At 32.5% G+C, this 23,084-nt stretch overlaps 1 protein-coding gene and 1 long non-coding RNA gene across 10 annotated transcripts in view; both read right to left on the reverse strand.

Moving 5' to 3' along the window:
- The window catches only part of LOC117682002 (uncharacterized), a 93,264-nt gene that overhangs the window by 57,665 nt on the left and 12,515 nt on the right, over positions 1–23,084 (reverse strand). Inside the window, exons 8-12 of one of the 9 annotated variants that reach the window (XR_010712899.1) lie at positions 21,779–22,733; positions 16,374–16,465; positions 15,844–15,956; positions 15,561–15,617; positions 14,962–15,244 (exon numbers count right to left, since the gene is read on the reverse strand). The exons of 1 other annotated variant lie outside the window; for it this stretch is intronic. The gene's annotated coding sequence lies outside the window, so the exon portion shown is untranslated. Of the gene's footprint in view, positions 1–14,961; positions 15,245–15,560; positions 15,618–15,768; positions 16,466–21,752; positions 22,734–23,084 lie in introns of those variants that run through there. 7 more of the 9 variants (XR_010712903.1, XR_010712898.1, XR_010712900.1 and 4 more) reach the window with 7 other exon arrangements.
- LOC117682009 (uncharacterized) lies at positions 5,892–14,738 on the reverse strand. Its single transcript, XR_010713642.1, has 4 exons — positions 14,166–14,738; positions 7,639–7,691; positions 7,386–7,523; positions 5,892–6,552 (listed from the first exon to the last, which is right to left on the reverse strand). It is a non-coding gene; the product is annotated as an uncharacterized lncRNA (long non-coding RNA).

Raw genomic sequence — 23,084 nt, forward strand, 5'->3', positions numbered from 1 at the left:
TATTGTAAGAATAAATAATACGTTCAAACTTACAAAACCAATTTTACATATTTATGTTTTTATGAAAAGAATCATTAAATCATATCTTATCGTTTATAAAAGAATTTTTTCTACAAAGTTTCTAGCACTATAATTTTGGTCGCAGACGCGAACTAATAAAAGGTTTATATGGTTTTTCCATGCATGTTTCATATCTCTGACTAAGAGTGTATAAGGCGGTTTCGAAGCGACGATCCAAAAATACTTCATACAAATTGACATCAATATGAATATAGATATAAGCATTGAATGCTACTTTTTGGATGTCGTCGGTCCTATGACACACCAAGGCGGTGCAGACAAATTATTATATCACTCTAACGCGCGATATGCAATTTGTCCGCACCACATTGGTGTGTGATATATGACCGACGACATCCAAAAATAAGCATTCAATGCTTAATAATTAATTATTAATTATCCATTTATGTTTTATCTATCACATGTATGAAAATAATATTGAGGAAATTTTGTGAATGTGTAAATCTGATACATAAAACAATGTTAAGTGGTTTTGTAATGTTAACAACATCATTAAGGAAATAGTTAAAGTTATTTCAAGAATTCTAAATATAAAATTAATTTTCGCAAAATTCATTCTTAACAAGTTTTTAAATTTGGTTTTTAATTAAATTTAAAAATAAATACAGTTCTCTAACCGCATAAAGACAGCATGTCAAAAATGTCAGGATTTTTATCATTATGTTAACTACATGTTCATGTATTCCTAATTTCACATACATGTATTTACATTGGCAAATATGCTTCTTAATATGAACCTATAGAATAGCAAAAACGTTAAATTCTGTATGAATTTTTTGATGAGGTCACAATAATAATCGCATGCGCCTACCACTTGACGGTTGCATTATTGAAACAGTAAAAACACCGTTACATTAATGATTCTGAACGATTTGCCTTTCACAAACGTAAATTTAAGTTATAAAGGCAATGTTAAAAAGTTCACCGGGATGTGTACTTGGTTGGTAGTGATCAAATCTTCACAGGATGTGATCACGTTTTTGTTTTCGTTTTGAACATATTTTATTGACTAAACAAAAGGATCAGAAACAAGTTCTAACAACTTACAAGTTCCTCTCCTTGATCCTTGTGATCACGTGACCAACCAAGTTCATAATCCGGTGTAATTTTCAACTGACTGCTTATTTCTTAAGTAAATATAAAATTTTCCGGATATTTTGTTATAGACTGATATAGTTTTAGGAGTTAGTAGAGCACCAAATTAATTTTTGTTTTCATAGCTACCTATAAATGTCGTTTATTAGATTGTTTGGTTCAAACACTTGTAGCTGCATTTTATTAATATGAGGATTGTTATTCTCTGTTTGTTTGTAATAAATACACTAAAATTTATTCATTTTAGATATAAAATACTTAAACAGAATTTTATGGTAAAGCTTATTTCCAAGCCAAAGGAAAAGAATATCTTTAAAACTTTCATACAGAATGTAGTTGTACGCCTACGTGTAAATGTAGCAGGCAATATCTGCATAAAGGCCCCTATCATCAAGCCGTATGGCCCGTATAAACCGGACAGCCCTGTGGATCTCCCAAATCCCGGAGCACCTCGACGACGTGGACGACCCAGAGTCAGACTGCCTTCTCTCTGAACATTCCTCCGCGGTGTAAACATCTAGTGAGTGTTTGCTCTGATGAAATGTTATTGGCTTTGCCTACAACCCACCGTGCACTCACATTTTGATTTATTATAATGTCAACCTTTACATGTTAATTATGTTATCAGTTGCTCTCAGTGTTGAATGCATTATTGCACACGAAGCATGGTTCTTTTCAGAGAATCCAAGTATCTCTTCTGGAGCAATCCGAATGTCAGATCCGCGGGACCACGAAGATACCATTATCATGTATGCAATTTATATGGATAAATATTTCACAAATGCATGTTTGTACACGTTTATGTAGCCTCTGTGATTTTCTTATTTTAATTATCAGTGAAATGAGACTTCACGCAAAAAAATACAAGTATGTATTTTGAGATTTTTTGTTGCTTTTTTAATGATTTATATTGCATCAGTTATGGCAACTTAACGGTGATTAAAACATTAATATGATTATCTTTCATCATCCTTATATAATGAAAACATTTATTTCATCGATACTTTATTGGTTGTGTTTACTTGTATTATAATGAAATTTATATATATATATATATATATATATATATATATATATATATATATATATATATATATATATATATATATATATATATATATATATATATATATATCAACATACATGAGAACTACGCTCTTGCATGAGTTATCGCGCATTTGATATTAAGATGGTACAAGACACTTCCATATTGTGACGTACTGATTATCGAAATAAGCAATAAAATCAAATGTAATTTTATAAACATTTTTTTCCCGAAAAAGAACACTTTATCTTTTAAAAAAATTTACAACATATTTTTAAGCTACATATTGTTAAATTAAAACATTCTTAACCAGTAAAAGTATTATGATTTTAATGTACTTTAATCCGTATTATTATCAACTGATGTCCCATATCATGTTTATCTCAGCATTACACAAAATTAACATAACACGCTTTAGCGGTTTATAAAGCGTAAACTGCCCCAAACCATTTTATATCGTATAAAAGTAATAAATATTGAATTCAGTCCTTATAATTTCATTTTTTTGCTATTAACTGTTGATAAAAACAGTCACTTGATCTATAAAATGACATCATATTAAACAAAATTCACACGTAACGTCAGGCGGATCGATACGTTTTTGACGTTAGTCTTACTATGACGTTGGCAACATTCTTTATACGATAAAAAAAAAAAATTTCAACCAATCAGATAGCGTGTTACAACCATAATTAAATTATACAAAATTAACATAACACGCTATAGCGGGTTTTGTGTTTTTTATGCAATGTCGCAACCTTCATATCCCGAATGAATCACCAAAGAAAGCATTTTATTGTTTAAATATTATATCATAACGCAAAACTATATATACCAAAGCACTCAAAATGGTATTTTAATGACAAAATCGAAGAAATGTTTCTGGAATATTACAAAAAGATAATTTATTATATACTTCTTGGTTTTATCTTACATGTAGGTAAAGAACAACGTATATTTATGGTATCAGTAATCTTTTTTTTCAAAATACACATGTAGGTTGTTATCAGTTTCTGTAAATGATCGTAGGTTAAAAAACAGGTTGAGCACAAACCTGTTATTTACCAAACAACAAATTTTCCACTTTATAGCAACGCAAACGCGGTGGAAAGTAAATACCTTTCATGAACAAGCGGCCTCTCAGGGACACAGAATGTTATATATATATTTTTGATATTGAAAAATGATTTGAATTCGCCATTCTGTAATTCGCTCATTGCCAACGAGGGCGAAAGGAGCGAAAATAAATGTGGGTGAATATTCTTTGTCACCAGTGCACATTTTTGCAATATTTTGATTTGTGCAATTAACAAAATGATTAAGCAAATTTCGTATTAGATCCAGGATTGATGTATTTGCGGTCATTATTCGTTAATTCAATCATGTTTATAGGTGTTGTTTTGATTTTCGGTTTCAAGTTATATTTTCTCTAGCTGTGCCTTTCCTTTCTGTGCCCTTAACTTCCTGGCATGTGTATTTATAAATCCTTGAGACAAAGTTTGATTCTTGGTGTAACAGATGTTTATAATAAAAATATAATCACTGATTATGAATTATTCCATTGCTATCAAATTTAATATCTTATGCAAATTTTACTCCCTTACATCTATGCATGGATATTCACCCTGATTACACATTGAAACCGTTTGACTGACAAGTTTTCATTCAGTCAAAACTATATCAATAACATTGAACATCAATGATAAATGTTTGCAACCAGTACTCCATGCATGTAACATACTTGTAGCATCCTAATCACTAAATTCCGGAATGTAATTCCAAATGTAATTCCAAGAGTCAAATACATGTATCCCGTTCTCTTTAAACAGATTTTCGAAAATTCCGATATTAAAATCCCTTATTACAAATATTATACAAATATATACATATACTACAAAATGTATTTACAAAAATACATCAGTCCCGGAGGGACGAAATATTGCCCGACGCGATGAGGAGGCCAATATTTTCGTCCCATGGGGACTTATATAATCAATATTACCCGAAAACACAGTCAACATTTGTTTTGTTATATGAAGAAACAAACCAAAATTTAAGAAAGTAATTGAAAACGAATCGCCGTAATTTTCTCAGCTCAACAAAGAGTTCACGAATTCAATTTTGTGCAAAGTTCATTTCCAAAATATCCTAAGCATCAAGCGGTCACTGGTGATATTCCGCCGCCCGTAAGAATTAACATAAAGATGACTGCTCTACTAGTAATTCGCAAACAAATCCTTGCATGTATATCCGTTATGATAGCAAATCGTCGCATTGTGCGTTCATCGTTTGCTTGCCTTGACTGACTGTCTATTATGACGTCACCTTGTTTTGGAGTCGCGAGGAGTTATTTACGTCATTGTTTACGATTCAACAAATCAGAAGCGATTGATTGAAATAGAGGGAATATTCTCTAGATATTATTCCAAACCGGTCAATATTAAAAAAAATATTGACCGGTCAATATTTTTCGGACGAGCTAATATTACAATTTTAGACTATTCGTCTATTATTACTTATGAGGTTAGTTACTGACTTACTACGGAAATATATTGGGTTGATCAATCTCATACATGGCGAGGCGAAGCCGAGCTGTCCATGAGATTGATCAATCCAATATTATTACTTATTAGGTTAGTTACTGACTCACTACGGAAATATATTGGGTTGATCAATCTCATAGATGGCGAGGCGAAGCCGAGCCTTCTATGAGATTGATCAACCCAATATATTTCCGTAGTGAGTCAGTAACTAACCTAATAAGTGTTTTGTTTTCTCGAGGACTATCAAGCGACATATTTATTCACAAATAGCGATGATCTACGCAAAGCCATGTACAAGATGCCTTACATCTCTTCCAATTTAACTCATTTAAACTCTTCAAAATTTTCATCTCACCTTTCAAATACTCTTTCAAAATCTTTGCTTTACCCATGTTTACTTACAATGTTTTGTTGCTATTCAATTTCAAATGTTTTCTCCCTTTCCTCTACAGAGATTTGAGCAAATTTCGACGCTGCCATTTTGTTCTGCTCCAGACAAAACAATGTGACGTCAATATTCTAAGGGCAACTACTCTAATTTTAAAGAATTTCAAAGGGCAACAACTCCAAATACTTTAAGAACTTACAGCATGCAGTTTATGTATAAAATACTATGAAATGTCGAAATGAGTAAGCGAAGCGTCGACCAATGACGGCCATATTGCCTAATATTATTTCTCACAGAACAAATATAGAGATATATGAGGCAATCACATGCTATGTTTAAACCAATGAAAATGTGACATTTCAGTCCAAGGGAAAACAAATTTGCGTACTGAGTTAGTAACTAATTAATAAGTGTTTTGTTTTCCCGAGGACTATCAAGCGACATATTTATTTACAAATAGCGATGATCTAAGCAAAGCCATGTACAAGATGCCTAACATCTCGTCCAATTTAAATCATTTAAATTCTTCAAAATTTTCAATCTAAGCAAATTTCGACGCTGCCTTTTTGTTCTGCTCCAGACAAAACAATGTGACGTCAATATTCTAAAGGCAACTACTCTAATTTTAAAGAATTTCAAAGGGCAATTTAACTACTCCAAGTACTTTAAGAACTTACGGTATACGGTTAATGTAATGTCGAAATGAGTAAGCGAAGCGTCGACCAATGACGGCCATATTGCCTAACATTATTTCTCACCGGACAAATATACAGGTATACGAGGCAATCACGTGCTATGTTTAAACCAATGAAAGTGTGACATTTCAGTCCAAGGGAAAACAAAAAGAGTTATATAGTGAGAATATACTACTGAATATAACAAAACATTATATAATGACGTTATCAACTGCGGATAACCATTGTTATAATACATATAAGTTAGGATGTAAAATTACTCATTTGAATGAAAATATGAACAGCATAGTATAAAATTATAAAATAATTTTTAAAAAGAAAATTCATTCTATTTTATGGAATAATTTTGTGATAATAATACAAAATCAGTTCAAAATTTGTTTTTACACTGTATTGAGTTCAATTGTTATGAATCATTTTTGAAAGTTCCTGAACAACATCAGGTTTCACTTCAGTCTTCTCTTACACTATCTCTTTCAGCAATGTCTGCATAAACATCACCAATTACTTCCCGTATGGCAGAAGGTTAAGGAAATTGGCAACATAACCACAATTCTCGTAATATTACAAGTATTAATATGATGCATAATAGAGCTCCTACTGAAAAAACTATTATAATTCTACTTAAAGTGGTTAATTTGTTTTCTGGTGCTTGTTTTTTGTCTTCTTTTTTAGTCTGAGTTTCGTAGTCATTGCTCGTTGTTTCTGGCGAAATTGAAAGAGGATTAATTTAATTCTTTTTATTTAGTATACCACTATCTCTGATACGGCGGCGTGGAGGGGCCAAATGAAAAACAAATATCTTATTTGTTCGGACAAATTAGTTATTTGTTCGGACGAATTAGTATTTGTTTGGACAAATTGGCTATTTGTTCGGACAAATAAGACGGACGAATTGGGATTTGTTCGGAGGAATAGGGATTTATTCGGACGAATTGGCCATTTGGTTGGACAAATTAGCAATTTGTTCGGACAAATATTAAGTTGTTTGTTTGGACGAATTAGGATTTGTTCGGAAACATTAGCAATTAGTTCGGACAAGTACGGCGCTGTCCCAGCAAATAAATCCTAATTCGTCCGATGAAATAACATTTGTCCGAACAAATAGCTAATTCGTCCGAACAAATCCTGACTCGTCCAAACAAATAACTTATTCCTCCTAAAAAAAAATAACTTACTCGTCTGAATAAATAACTTTTTCGTCCGAACAAATCCTTTTTTGTCCAAACAAATAGCTTAATCGTTCGAACAAATAGCTAATTCGTCCGAACAAATCAGATAAAAAAAAAATCATATGGCTCTTCCACGTCGCCGTACTCTGACGATATACACCAAAGTAATAACATAAATAAAAATATGCAAAGCATCAATTTGGAAACATGTCATATTAAATATTCATCAGGAGATTGGTAATTATAAGCATACCATGTTTTGGTGGATACTATTAATTATTAAGAAAATTGTCTTAATGAAGAAATAAGGAAAACTAGCCTCAGTCGAATGGTTACATTCTTTTAAATGTACAAAGAGTATTTTACCTTCTGCAAAGGGAGTGGAAGAACAGCCGTAGACGTGGTGACAAGGCAAACAGTCACACTTCTGAACACACCGAATGCCATAATGTGATGGAGGACATACTTGTGAGCAGTTGTCACTGTAATAACCAGCCGGACATTCTAAATATTGAAATGTAAGCTTTAGGTGTTTATTATGAATAGTATAAAATTTGCTACAAAATATTTATGTCCATATTTCTATATACTACTTGTTAATCTCAAAATAGTGCAATACCTTTGCAATCGTTCCCATCTTTGTAAAAATTGGTCGCACACCCTGCAAGAGCCCTGAAATCCATTTTAATTAAGGCAATCAATTCATAATCATCTTACTGTAATTAGCAAGTTGTTTTTTTAATTAAAAATACGGATATATTTAAAAGAACAAAAAAATTGCCGATTACAAATAACAAAACATACCATTTTGTACAATTATTAAGGTATATGGTCAACAGCAATGGAATTACAATTGTAGAACCAAAAACATGCTTCGAGGACATAGTTTTTCCAAAAGCGCATTTAAACATTCTTTGTGAATCAAACATATTGCTGAATTTAATATCAAGGAAATTGTGTAAATGTGTGAAAAGGATACATAAAACAATATTAGTGATAAGTGGTGATGTAATTTTAACAACATCATTTAAGGAAATTGTTAGAGTTATTTCAATATTTCTAAGCATTTAAAATTTATAAATACTAGTAGTTATAAAATTTGGTTTTTAATTTTAAAAAAAATTGTTCTTCTAAGGCATAAACATATCACGTTTAAAATGTTAGGGTTTTACATGTATCACATAAATATTCTCAATTTTATGATAATGTACATATGATGATTTATGGGTTTTTGTGATAGTCTGATACAGTATCAAGAGTTAGTAGAGCACAAAATTAAATTGTTTTTCATAACTACATGTAAGACTTGCTCATTGAGTTGTTTGGTTCAAACGCTTGCAGGTACGTTTTGTTTATACGAGGATTTCAGTGCTCGGTTTGTTTGTAATGCATGTACTGAGAGAAAGGGAGATCTCAAGATGTAGATTCGACAGGAATTTTGGCGCACGGGAAGAGTTAAGAAATTATTTATTTTGCGCATATTTTGAATAAAAATAGAATATTGTTTAAAATGCAAACGATTTAATCGTAATATAGGTCTAAATATAGCAATACGACGCAATTGATATATATAAAAAAAACTACTTATTTACAGCTTTTCTTAAATGACTTTGTTGTTTCTGTGTCCTCTCTCCACGAATTTGAAACTTGTAGAGATGACATACCGGTGTTGTATAGCAGTTTTTCCCCCATAGTAGCTTTCTCCCCGGAAAACCTACTATATAGTAGCCTTTCCCCCCGGGGGAAAATCTACTATATAGTATCTTTTCCCCCATAGTAGGATTTCTCCCTTACGTTTTTTGGTTCAGATTTTATAACAACTATTTATGGAAATCCAGTAAGGATTAAAATCAATGTATCTACACTCCCAGGTTGCATACATGTATGTTATACACTTATATGCATAATTCTGTGTTCTGAAATTGTATTAAAAGAGAATGTTTTAAGAATTTCTTGATAAACTTATCAGACTGTTTGTCTGTTTGTGAAAATTTCATCCAGGGTAAACCTCTGTTTTGGAGAAATTTTGTTTCCGATGGTTCAGAGCCCGATTTTTAAAATCCTATTATAATAATTATAGTGCATATTGTTTAGGGTCAAATGTCTCATAAACTAGAGATGACCATATCACCATATTTTTATAGTGGCAGTGGTTTACCACTTGAAGATGATTCTGATAATTTCAGCCCTCAGAGTAGGGGCCCTTCATGTTTCAGGGCCCGGTGTTTAAAACCCCATTATAATGATTGAATAGTGTTCTATAAGTGGGGACCCGAATCTCAAATTCTGGAGATGACAAATTAACCATATTTTCACAGTGATAGTGGTATACCACTAGTAGATGACACCGGAAATTTAAGCCCCCATGCAGGGTAGGAGCCTTTGTTGTTTTTGAGCCCGATGTTTGAAATCCATTTATAAACTATACCATTATAAAGAATATGTATTTTTTAGGGCCCCGTATCTCAAAAACTATAGATGACCACATGAACATATTTCTACGGTCATTTAAAAGTAAAAACATCATTAGAAAATACACAATAGCTCATATATATCTTTATCAAAATGATTGAAAATTACGTTTTAATTCTGCTGCTTTTTTTTTTAATTTACGAACAGATTTTTTTAAAAAGGTACGCGTGTAAAATTCATTATTTTTCAAAAAATTAAATCAATTCATAAGTTGACTAATGATATAATAAATAATTAGATAAATAAATCAATGAACTTTTATTCATAAAAGGAGAAACCGAAAATCAAAAATTAATAACCAACCTAAGCGGATATATATGACTTTTTTACTTGTTAGTAGTTTATATCTTAAAATAAAGTCAGCTCATCACAATATATGTGTTGGTTGTTTTTTTTTTGTTTTTTGGGGGGTTTTTTTTTTTTGGTTAATTACCCTTGTTTAATTGTTCGAAGAAATAATATGGTACACAAGTAAATCTTTATTGCAAAAATATGAAACAAACAGTATAAATTTTTTAGGTAATGTTTATCTTGATTTATATAGCATCGTTTTCAAAATTGTATATTTATAAATCACGTTGCAAAATTAAAAAGGGAAAAATTAGCAAATAGTGAGTGACAATATAAACATAAAGTTAGTTCAGGCTCCATTTCACATTTTCCAGCAAAGATACCGACATTGTTCTGGTTGTGAAGACATTTCATTGTTTTTTAAAATGTTTACATCATAATATCTCGCGTTTCGTAGAAATGTGCTTAAAATATGAATATGCATAACTTTAAAACAAAATTGTGAACACTAACTTTACACATGCTTTTGATACATAATTAAAATACCCCTTAACCATGATTTAGAACCCCATCAATCAAAGTAAAACTAAAACATTTCAGTTTCTCATCATATCATTGCATCCTGTCTCCCGTTTGATATTTAGAAGAAGAAATATACACTAGTAATTGTTTTTAAGATCGTCAATTCTAGCGGTATTATTTAGAATTGATGGCCTTTTGGACGAAGGGAGTGATACATTTCCACTTTTTATTCCCTTCCTCTACAAAATTAAGTCAAGATTGGTCAGTTAGTTCCCTGGGAGAAGCTTATACATTATTTGTAATACATTTCCAAACCGGCGTATTTTCACTCAAAGTGTTCTTGCATGTTCATAACATCGAAGTCAAAACTGTAGATAGGCATCGATTAGATGAAAAAGATTAAAGGTATTCCGAAATCCGTGTAAAAGGTGTTGCAAAAAGGGGTGAGAACAGGTGAAATAAACAATGATGACACATGCATGTTATGAAGGCGCATGCCTTAGTTCATATTTGGGGTTGAAAAACCATGTATTTTATTCTAGGTATTAATAAATGCCATAATTATCATTTTTGTGATAAATTACTATCATATCAGTTATTGCAAATTATTGTGACGAATGGTCCGCAATAAACATGGCCGGAAAGTAAAAATGGGGGGAAATCCACTATATAGTAGGTTTTCCGTGGGGGTAATCTGGCTATAAAAAGGGGGAAAGCCCACTATATAGTCAGCTTTCCGTGGGGGAAAAACTGCTATATAGCCATTTTTCCGGCGGGAAGAACTGCTATATAGCCATTTTTCCGGGGGGGGAAAGATGGCTAGGGGAAAAGGCACTATATAACACCGGTATTTCAACATTTAGTATGCTACGTTTTAAAAAAGATAGAGAAATGACCTGAAGATAATCAATTTTATACAAACGTATATATATGACAATGTTGCTTTAATTAGCTCTTTTTATCCAGTGCTATGAAATCCCCAATAGCTCACTGGTTTCTTGATAAATGAATAAAGACATGAAGTGTTTTGGGTTCGAATTCTGCTGGTCTTTTCTTCTTTTTTATTTTTTATGTTTAAATATATGTTGATATACCGATACCATCATACGTTTAGTATATGTTTGAATTTGTTGTGATTGATTTCTGCTATATGCACAACATTTCTGTCTTAGTTGCTTGTATATCATGATATTCAATATAACTCAATTGATATAACTGCATTGAAATATATCTGCATTAACATTAGAAATATAATTATGTTTTTCGATTTACCTCCATGGCCCTTTTTGAGGTAAATCGAGAAACACGGTAATTATCTATTAGGCAAGTTGTAATTATAAGTTTTTTATTAAAAAAAATATACATGCACTTCAACTCTAAAAACATTGGAGTTATCAAGTTTTGTAAGAGTCGGTAGCATTTCGAGTTATAGACATTTATATCACAGATTATTCGTGTCGACGATTTCTGCAAACTTAAATTACTTTCTTTATTACTTTAAATATAAAAAAATGAATAGAGAATGTTCAGAGAATTTTATGGCTAAGTCTTTTTCCACGCCAAAGTAAAATATCTTTATAGTTTTTGTATAGACTACAGATATGGCAGCCTCACGACAATTTAAATGTATACATGAATTTGTTTTTATATTTGTTTGTTTTGTTTTTTTAATTGCATGAAACATTACATTTTACAACTAGAAATATGAAAGATGTAATATTTTAAGATTCGAAATAAATATAATCAATGATAAGGCAGCAAAGCAGATGAAATATATGTTTTCGACATCTTTGTACCAACAGCCAAAAGGGATACAGATAACATTCACATGAGTATTATACATACATGTAGTGATCATTTCATTTAAATTTATATCTGTTAATCACGCTGCAAAGTTTGTTATGATGTATTCTCATATATCGCATATTTTATATATAATATGATGCCCTTTTATATAATATTTACACTTGCAAATGTTTTCTCTTATATAACACTGTTTGCGCAATCCGCTGTTATTGTGATCGGCTTCGGCTGATCACTGTTTTGTCCGTATGAGGCATCCGGCAAATGCTTCCACGTGCGCATATATTCCGCTTGCATAAGTAGTTCTTATAAAAACTTGAAGTGTGGTTTAGTATTTATATAACATTTTACTCAGTTTTATTTCAATTCATTTACCTTAGAAGATGCAAACATACATTAAATACAATTCGACCTGTTAATTCAAGAATGCACATTTTGTCTCACGCGTCAGAATTTCGATCGAAAGATTCATTCAGTAATGCAGTTGACCTCGATGAACTGACCTCAATCATAAGAAGATGCACCATGAACTGACTTCGATCTATTGATGATGCATAATAGTAGCTAGGAAAACGGCTTGATTTATAAACAAGGTTACGTTATAATGCGACCTCAATAGCAAGTTTTGATGGCATTCAATGTTTTTCAGTCGCATTAAATTATTTTAATACAACTCTTTCTTTGTATACGTGTTAATGCTCTTTCAAGAGCCCTACTCAGTATTCTGAAGAAGAAGAAGAAGATACATTAACATTTAATAATTACGTTAAAAATATAAAACTATACAAGGAGTTTACGAACGGCTTTCCCCTAAATTATATGTTTCATACATATGTTTATAGGTGCTGTTTTGATATCGGTTTCATGTTTTATTTCTTCTAGCTGTGCCTTTCCTTTCTGTGCCCTTAACTTCCTGGTATGTGTATTTATAAACCATTGAGGCAAAGTTTGAACCTTGGTGTAACAGGTGTCTATAATCAAAATATAAGCATTGATTATGAATGATCCTTCCGTAGCAATAAATAAAAATTGAATATTTTATGCAACTTCACTTCCTTACATCTGTTCATGGACATTCCCCCTGATTACAGATTGAAACAGTTTGACGGACAAACTTACATTAGGTCAACACTATATCAATAACTTTGAACATCAATGATAAATGTTTGCAACCAGTACTTCATACATGTAACATACATGTAGCATCCAAATTACGAAATTCTGGAATAATACACATGTAACTTAAGTCCAAGAGTCGAATATCTCGTTCTCTTTGAACAGATTTTCGAAAATTCCGAAATTGAATTCCCATACGCCAACGTTATCCCCCTCTCTTGAATGGCATTAAGGTTTAAAGATTCTACGTGCCGGATTGTATACTCTACATTTTCCTTCGCCTCCATGATTTGAGATAACGTAACGCCATCTATCTCGTTCGATAATTCGAAAAATGTTATGCATTTATGCTTTTTCTCTCTCATTTTGGCCCTTTTACAAACCATGTGCTGTCTAACGATTTACTTATGATGTCATACCGAATGAATTTCCATCTTTCAATTATGTAAATAACCATGACATAAAACATTTACATATACATTAATACTTGTTTCGTTTGTAAGGGATTTATGGATATTCTGCCTTTGCCTACAGATAGTTAACCAACACAACAATCCAGTGCTTCGAATTTATTGTGTATGCGATAAAAAAAAAACTGAAACAAAATCAAAGTATGAATTACTCATACGCTCTCAAAAACAATGTACATGTAAAGACAAAATGCATATAATAATAGTTTGAAATGAAAATATAGAAATGAAAATGTAACAGTATTGAAGATAAGGTCTAAAACAGTGAATTTTAACTCAAATGGGTTTCCATAGAAAATTGTAACAAACGTAGGTTTATTAATTAGGATTGATGATGACAATAATGGCGTTCCATACTTTTTAGAGTGAAATGAGAGATTTACTTATAAACTGCATTTATATAAAATACAAAACAGTAAACATATAAACGAATAGCCGCCTATGTAATATATATCAACAGAAAACTACTTACAATGTGTGGCAGCATACGAATACAAAAAACATGTTGGATGGACTGAGTGTCCTTGTGTGGGTCACACAAACAACAAAAACAGGAAGTCGGCAATAAGGAAAAGTAACTCTAGATCATATAATGAAAGGATAATTCTAGGTTCAAAAAAGAAAGATAACTGCAAAAAATACATATCAATATGGTAAAGGAAGATAACTCTAAATGTATTTAGATAATAATAAGACTTTTGCAAACTACACATTACAAAATCTTGTAAACAAAACAATGGACACAGACAGGCGTGACAACCTTGTCGCTGCCCCGCCTCTCTGTACCATAAATCCCTGACAAACGAAACAAGTATCTATACATCTGTACTTATAAATTAAGACAATTCGCCAATAAATTACAAAAGGTCTGCACCAGAGTAACTGCTTATACCTTCGATGTTTCAACATGTGATATGATGTCCGTAAGCGCACACCATGTAAAACGTTTAATTTGTTGCTATTTCATCTTTTGACCCCAGTTTTAATCAGTTTTAGTAAATTACAAGCAAAGGCGTTGGAACCAGGGGGCTTAGCAGCAAGGAGGGTACAGCCCCCCCCCCCCCCCCCGACACACACACACACACATTTTTTTTCGCAGCAAACATATACCTAAAAAAGGCTAAAATATTAAAAGTGATATTGAAAATTGGAGTCATAGGTATACTAGCCCCCCCCCCCCCGCCCCGCCCCGATGTACCGTGTACCTCAGTGCGGTAGGTAGTCATAAAGACGATATACATAACTATAAAGTGATATATCTTTCCAAATTTTATTTATGAACTGGTAAAAATGTACAAAAAGTATCAAAAATATACAGGGAAGTGAGTTCTTTCATTTGATAGCCCGTGTCCTTTTCCAGTCACTTTCTTACGCAACACTGTTTTGACATTCTAATGTATGAGCATCTTGCTGACACAGATGATCGTAAGATAAAGGTAAGGCTTGAACACGCTGCAGTGGTATTGCTTCATTTAGTGTAGTCCCCACTCTCACAGATCTCTGTCTGGCGCCCATCAACGTTGGTCTTGACTGACCGACCCTCTGTCACTACTGCAAACAATAAAAAAGAAGTATAAATTGTGTAGATATAACATGTTTTCTGCACTTCTAGCATTGAAATAGTATCCAATTTTCTGTTCATTTCACTATTTGGTAATTTTAATTTGTTTTATATCTTGCGTAACAGTGAATCAATTTTTTTCTTTAATGACAACCCCTCAGCATTATGAAATAGAAATTACATGTTTTCAGCACTTCTTCCATTTAAATAGTATTAAAGTTTATCTTAGTTTTATATAAACGTATATTTTATTTGCTTTACATCTTGAGTGTAAGTGAATGAAGTTATCTTAATAATGATGAATACCTCAGCATCTCTAATTAGTGCTATAACTCCATCCAGTTGGTTCTTCTGCTGTCATTCCTGGAAAATAATCAAGTAAGAGAATTATGAAAAAAATATCTAAAAAAGTATTTAAGAGTATTCACACACAACAGACAAATATATTTCATCATCAATAATTTCATTTCCTTAAGCTTAGCTTTGTCAACAATTCTATTATAGCGACGGTCACCCTAATTGTGGCAGTGACGTTTTTCTGTGTACGAGAGCCACCTCCACATTACGACTGAGTGGTAGCTTTATGTACCTTTGGGGATTATTATAAACGTCAAGCACCTTTATTATCTAGGTGGAATTTCATCATGTGCATGAGCACAATAAACGGACAAAAATGGTTTGTTTCAGCATGCTGTGAAGTGCCTGGAGAAAAAAGAGTTGCAATATAAATACAATGTACTCAAACAATTCATGTTTTAATTGATGTGGATTGAAGAAAACTAATGAACACGCGTCCTATTTCTATCAATAGCCAACACCCTATACTATAATTGTAATGGTAATCTCTTTGTGTCCAGTGTTTGACCACTGAACCAGCCTGATGTGCATGTCTCCTGTTCCACGTACGGTCAAAGTGTTGCCTAAATTAGAAACTTATAACAATTGTTAGTTAACGATTTACATGTAATTAACTAATCAACAAGAAACAACTTAAATGGCAAAGCAGTCAAAGGGTCCTTTTTGAATAGCTCTATCAGATGGGATCATCTTGATTTTCATGAAAACATTAAGATAAATAAAATTTGAATTCCTTAAGAAATAGAGTCCATTCTAGCTTACAGTTTGTCAGAGGCTCATCAAATTCAAGTTGTGGAGCAGGACTTTTTATGGGATGGCCTCAGAAAATAGTTCGGGACCTTGATTGGTGATGGCTAAAAGGTTGAACATTTTTTTGATTGAGGTCCTTATTATATACATGTCAGCAATGCCAGGCTTAAAATATAGGGAGACAAAACTTGTTGATATACATTTATGATTTGTCTATATACATTATTATTAAATTTTCATGATGTTATAAAGTAACATGGATGCAAAGACAAGGAAGATATTATATACTTAATACGACTTCATTCTTCATTAAATAATGCGCATCATTTTTTAAAAAATATCTTTTAAAATGCATGCCTTTGCACTACTGAATTCAAAATCCACTGATATTCCCAAAAATTGACTGACATTGTCTGACATCTACTGTATAACCACTGTACCCTACTGTAAATCCACTGTACACCCACTGTACAGAGCTACTGTACCACACTGTATCCCACTGTACCCCTCTGTACAGAGCCACTGTACTCCACTGTACTCCACTGGACAGCACAGTACCTACCCACTGACCAGGACTGTACCTCACTGTACACCACTGTACGGGGCACTGACCAGAACTGTACCCCACTGTACACCACTGTACAGGGTACTGACAAATACTGTACACCACTGTAACCCACTGTACCTAGTATTTTTTTTATAAGTTATTATGTTTAAACAATGAATTGAATATTTACTTTATTTGAGACCAAAATCTGGATTTGTTTTGATTCTTTCATATTGTTTACAAGAGAGAAAATGGGCTTCTATTTCTTTAAGTTCATATATAATTACATGCGCGGTCAGAATTCTTTCCAGGGAAAGGGCAGGGATACTTGTTTTCTGGGGGAGCTTAGACATATTTTGGATAGTTGTACTATGTAAGTTTAAAAAAATTTAATTATCCTCTGACCCCCCTCCCCCCCAATCCTCCGATCCACGCATGTATTGATCTAAAAACTCGGAATCCAATTATCATACAAAATATACATGTAGCAACTTATTCAATAAAAAGGGGAAAATATTTTTATATATTTCAAAATCAATGTTTTAGTAACTAAATATCTAGTTGATTTTTTTTTTTACAATGAATTTCATTTAATCAATATTGTCAAATAAATATTAGTATATATGTTACATTAAAGTTTTAAAATTAAGAGAATTTAAAACTATGAATTACAATTTATAGATAGTTTTAAATTATCTGAATTATAAAACGTTAATGTAACATATATGTGGAGGAGGGACAACTTTTTTAACGATAAAAAAAATTCCATCATATTGCTCAACATACTAACTTTTTTTTTTTCAAAAGAGAGAAGATAACTGGTCTTGACTTTAAAATGTCTTTGAAGTTTTACTTCACAGGAAGATCAGCGAGTCAGTATCTGTGTATAGTATACATACTTTCAGTAGATCAAAAGGTGTGAATGTCCCAATATTCAACCTTGTAAATTGTCAGTCTGACACCTTGTTCAAGATATTATGTAATTCCCTTATAAGGGTATTTGTGGTCTTTAGATTATTAAATCCATTTGAAATATATTTTTTTAAAAACATACCATATATGAATAAACGAAATACTCTTTATATCATTCATTTTAGATGCGTTTTTTTATTATTTAAATCAAGTCGGATATTAAACATGTTAAACATTTATAAATCCTCACCCCCCCCCCCCACCAGTCGCTGATATCAAAATAAGTATTGTGTTAAATTAAAAATGAAATATGGTGATAACGAACAGTGTTCAAATAATATTTCACCCTATTACGGTACTTTTAATTATATACTTTTGAATTTGAACACTGTTCATTATCAACACATGTAATACATATGCATGTATCTTCTCTTGCACAGCTAAGAATGTTGCCATGATATACATGTAGTAACAGTTTTAATAAGAAAAAATATACCCCCACCTTCCCTCCCTTCTCTCTCTCTCTCTCTCTCTCTCTCTCTCTCTCTCTCTCTCTCATGTTGTAACTATTCTCCTCCAAAGTCAGGAAGGCATACATAAGCCCCCCCCCCCCCCCGCAATATTTTTGCTGCATCACAATTTAATTTTAGCATCTCTTCAATTATAAGCGACACCTTAATTAATACGCAAACATGATTATTTTCTCTTTCCGTAATAAGTGAATTGTGTAAGGGTCGGATAAATGAGGAAAATAGTCTTATAATTCAGTAATTGAAAATACGCAATTTATTTTTGAATCATGTTGAATGTATACGAAAACGTCACTCCATGGAAAACGAACTCCATTAGTTGTCATCGTATAATGGCTGCTTTTACATTCAAGTGAATATTTTTACTGATCGTATGGTTTTCTTATACACTTATATTTGTTAAAATTTACGTCTTAAACAATGTTAAGTGCTAAACACAATGAACTGAGTTAAATCTTTAAAGCAGAATTAGTTAACTGAATTTTTCAAATTGTGCTTTACACACGTGCTCGGACGACATTTCCGTATAAAATCGCTTCGTTTGGTCATCAAAATAAAAAGATATTCAAACTATGACGAATTCTGACTAATTATTTATATCTTGTGTAATATTTGCTTCCTGTGTATAGTGATTAGCAGCGTTCACGATCGCAGGTAGACTTCCAGCCCCGGAGGCTTTCACACCCCCGCCCTCACCTGAGATTTACCACCCGGTAAAAAAGTTCGGCCTTTAAAACGATCTTTCGTTTTTTCTTCTGTTTTTTTTTCTTCATTTACTGAAACCAGTATATTGTATCATAGCAAACATTTCAAATCTTCTATATAATCATAATCTCTCTCTCTCTCTCTCTCTCTCTCTCTCTCTCTCACTCACTCTCTCTCTCTCTCTCTCTCTCTCTCTCTCTCTCTCTCTCTCTCTCTCTCTCTCTCTCTCTCTCTCTCTCTCCATGCTAAGGTACGAATATTTTAGTATTTAGATAAAGTACTACCGGTATCATGTAGTAATGTTGACAGCGGCTAAATCTACATATTGGCATTAAAAAAATTAAAGTATGTATTTATCTTTAGTTTCGGGATAATGTCCATAGATTCAAATGGTTTGAAGTTCGTTATTCAATGATTGTCTTAAAAATTCTTAATGATTGAAAGTCAACGCTAAAAAGTAATATTTTATATCGACAGTGTACTGTCTCCTTCTTTGTGTGTTTCTACAGAAAAAAAAAATCTTTTGTCTGTCTGGGAACAACGAAAAACCCGGAACTAACAGAAAGGCTCAGACTATACACACGGCCGGGTGACTGTGTCAAGGTGTGAAAACTGACCAACTGTGTATATGTGTTGGGGCCTAGGAATAAATAGATGTAAACGTCGGGGAAATACACTGTTAAAACAAAAAATCTGAATTTTCACTTTTGATTAAAAAAAATCATTATGGTTGCCGGATGCATTGGGATCATAATCATTTAAAATCTGTCTTAAAAGATTATTATAATTTACTTACATGTAGGACAAGTTTCATGTAATGTTTGCACAAAAGTGGGATTTATTATATCTATTTAATAGTGATTACACATCGAGGTCAAAATTAAAAAAAAATGCATTAATTTTTATAACCGATTGCTTAACATGAATCGTTTCGACATAACACAGTACTGCAAGGGGTATCAAGTGGATTCGGGGAGAAAAGGGGGGGGGGTGATATTATTCATATTTTCGACTTAAAGTTTGCAGATATTTTTCTAAAACCACGGAGTTGGTTGGCAAAAATAAACGTAAGACATAAAGAAAAATAATCGATATGTAAAAGAAGCAGATTAATAGACAATCAAGTTCTTGTTATTCTAATTGATTTCTGATAAATGGATCTCTCTCTCTCTCTCTTTCTCTCTCTCTCTCTCATGAATTTTCTAGTGCTAAAACTTGAGGCCCCGAGTCAGAAAGGTATAACCACGTTAAAATCCCCTTACAGCATCACAACCGCCACTTCCAACATAGATTTTATTGTGAACTTTTCTACGCTTGCAAATGATACCAATACAATATTGTCAGAAAGTGATATACCTGTAATCTCTCTCTCTCTCTCTGTCTCTCTCTCTCTGTCTCTCTCTCTCTGTCTCTCTGTCTCTCTGTCTCTCTCTCTCTCTCTCTCTCTCTCTCTCTCTCTCTCTCTCTCTCTCTCATTATACAGAAAAGTGTGTAGCGTAGGGCATTTTATATATCTTATTTCTTAAACATTTAAATATAAATCATAAATTAAGAAAACTGTACACTCAGCTACGCATATTACAAGATGTTACAACCTTCCTTGATTTAAATCCTTCCTTTTATTTCTTGCTGAAATTAATGATACAGTTAATTTCCGCTTAATATGTCACTGATTATGTTTAAAATTTATAATGTATTCTGCAGTAGGTGTTATTTTGTAAAATTAAAACCCGACATTTGCAATGTATATTTAAATATTTTAATCAAAAGAAATCAATTAACAAATGAGCTAGAAACTCGCACGCTAACTTCAAAATGTACCCGTGTAGTCAAGCGGGCAGTCATGATATTTGGACATGTGTACAAAAAAAACAAGCATGGATATATTTTGTGTATTCTGTGTTTAATTGACTGTTTTTAGTGGCAAAAACACAGCTTATGAGACACAGAGAATTAACAACCCGATCATTAACAGCCCGAGGGCTTGTCATATATGATCAATAAGAAATGATTATGTAACCTTGCTGGTGGGGGGGGGGGGGGGGGGGGGGTATTTTCGAATGACTGGCAGAATGAACATAATGACATGTACTTTTTTAATACTCAGATGCAACATGTAAAATTCAATACTTTCACCTTATAGCTAGGGAAATTATCATAATTCTATGATCGTAACATTCAATAACAATAGACATTTATTAATAAAAAAAACATATTAAATACATTTAACGACCTGTTGCATTCTTCTGTCAAGTTATCTGTATACATAATGATAATGCTATATACAGCATAATAAAAATAGATATCGAAGAAAAAAAATATACTGAAGATTTAAAAATCTGATATTTTTCTCAAATTAATAGTACAGTGCCGTACAGTGGGGTACAGTGATGGTAAGTGCCCGGTTCAGTGGCGAACAGTGGGGTACAGTGCTGATCAGTGCCCTGTACAGTGGCGTACAGTGGGGTACAGTGGAAGTCAGTAGGACTGTACAGTGGTGTACAGTGGGATACAGTGTTGTTCAGTAGAAATGTACAGTGGGCTACAGTGGGGTACAGTGGAAGTCAGTGAAATGTACAGTGAGGTACAATCAATGTACAGTGGATGTCAGACAATGTCAGTCAATATTTGGGAATATCAGTGGACTTTGAATTCAGTAGTGTTGACAGATGATCACTTTTGAAAAAAAAATCTTACCGGCTACAGTTGTATATAATTCTAACCATAAAGACATCAGGTCTCCTGAAATTAATTCATCAAGATGTATGTGACTTATGCATGTGTTTAGTACACATCATAGTGACAGCTAATGCAGTTGTTATGATTTTCATCCAGTCCAGAATTTTAGATTTGATGCAGTTTTGTTCAGTAGATCGTTTTGTAAAAACCAGTTCTCCTGATCTCTCATCATGAAGTGGTCTTGAAAACATATATCATAACATTTATGTGTTGGAGGCTCTCATAATTTAACCTTAATTAAGCCATCATTCAAGTGATGAACATTCGATCTCCCTTCTATCCACTAGAAAGACCTCATAAAAGTCACACACAGAGAGCATATCAAAATACTGTTCTTGAAGTTGGAGGTGGTTTGGAGGCTTTTCTGAAGACATCAGTAGTTTAATAGAGGCGATACTGAAGACATTGATTTTTATCCTGAAATGCTTTTTTATCAATAGTTGAATTTTCAATTATAATTTACCAGGTGCATGTGACATTTCAATAAACAAAGTTGAAATAAAGTCCAACTTCGAAGGAAAATTTGTAACTATGAAATCCAGGGTTTGAAATATAACATTCGATGGGTAGTACCGGCAAACACTCTTTCATTTGTGGTCAAATTTGTTTACAGGGAGTCCAGCCGGAAATCTGTTGATTCAAATAATTTCAATATGCAAACGTTCACTGGTTCAGTGTTGGTTTTAGCTGCTGCTTCAAAATTAATGTTGATCTTCATTCCATCTCAATCTCAATCTCAAGCTTTTCTTTTGAGCTGACTTCTCCATGGCATTTTGGTGTATAGTTTTGTGTCAACAAAATTCAGTGGTATATATGTTAAAATAAATCATTATTGATTCATTATTTTTTTCCTAAACAAAACTTATTATTGTTTTCACGTAATATTATATATATCAAATGCACCGTTGATTTTATCATTGTTTTTAATCATCCCGACATCTGAAAAAAGAATTCGAAAAAGCATGTGAACAATTATTATTCAAAAAATCTAACGTAGAGCATTTTAGCATAGAAGGTCTATCTCAGTCGTTTAGGCAAAACAAAAAGAACTTTTATTAATGAAATCATAAAAAAGTATAAAAATGTACGTGTTTTGTAATTTTTTTTTTGTCAACTAAATAAAAAAAGTTATTATGAGCTCAAATATTAAACTTACCAAAACAACATTAATAAGGATAATATTTGTTTGGAGTCCATTATGTGCCTAATAAGCTTGGAAAGCCTTAAGCACAATAAATTAAGAAACTAGACATGAATTAAATCTATCAATTCTGATCGAATTGACTAGGT

The sequence above is a fragment of the Magallana gigas genome, chromosome 4, assembly GCF_963853765.1.
Source record: "Magallana gigas chromosome 4, xbMagGiga1.1, whole genome shotgun sequence".
NCBI classification, from domain to species: Eukaryota; Metazoa; Mollusca; class Bivalvia; order Ostreida; family Ostreidae; genus Magallana; species Magallana gigas.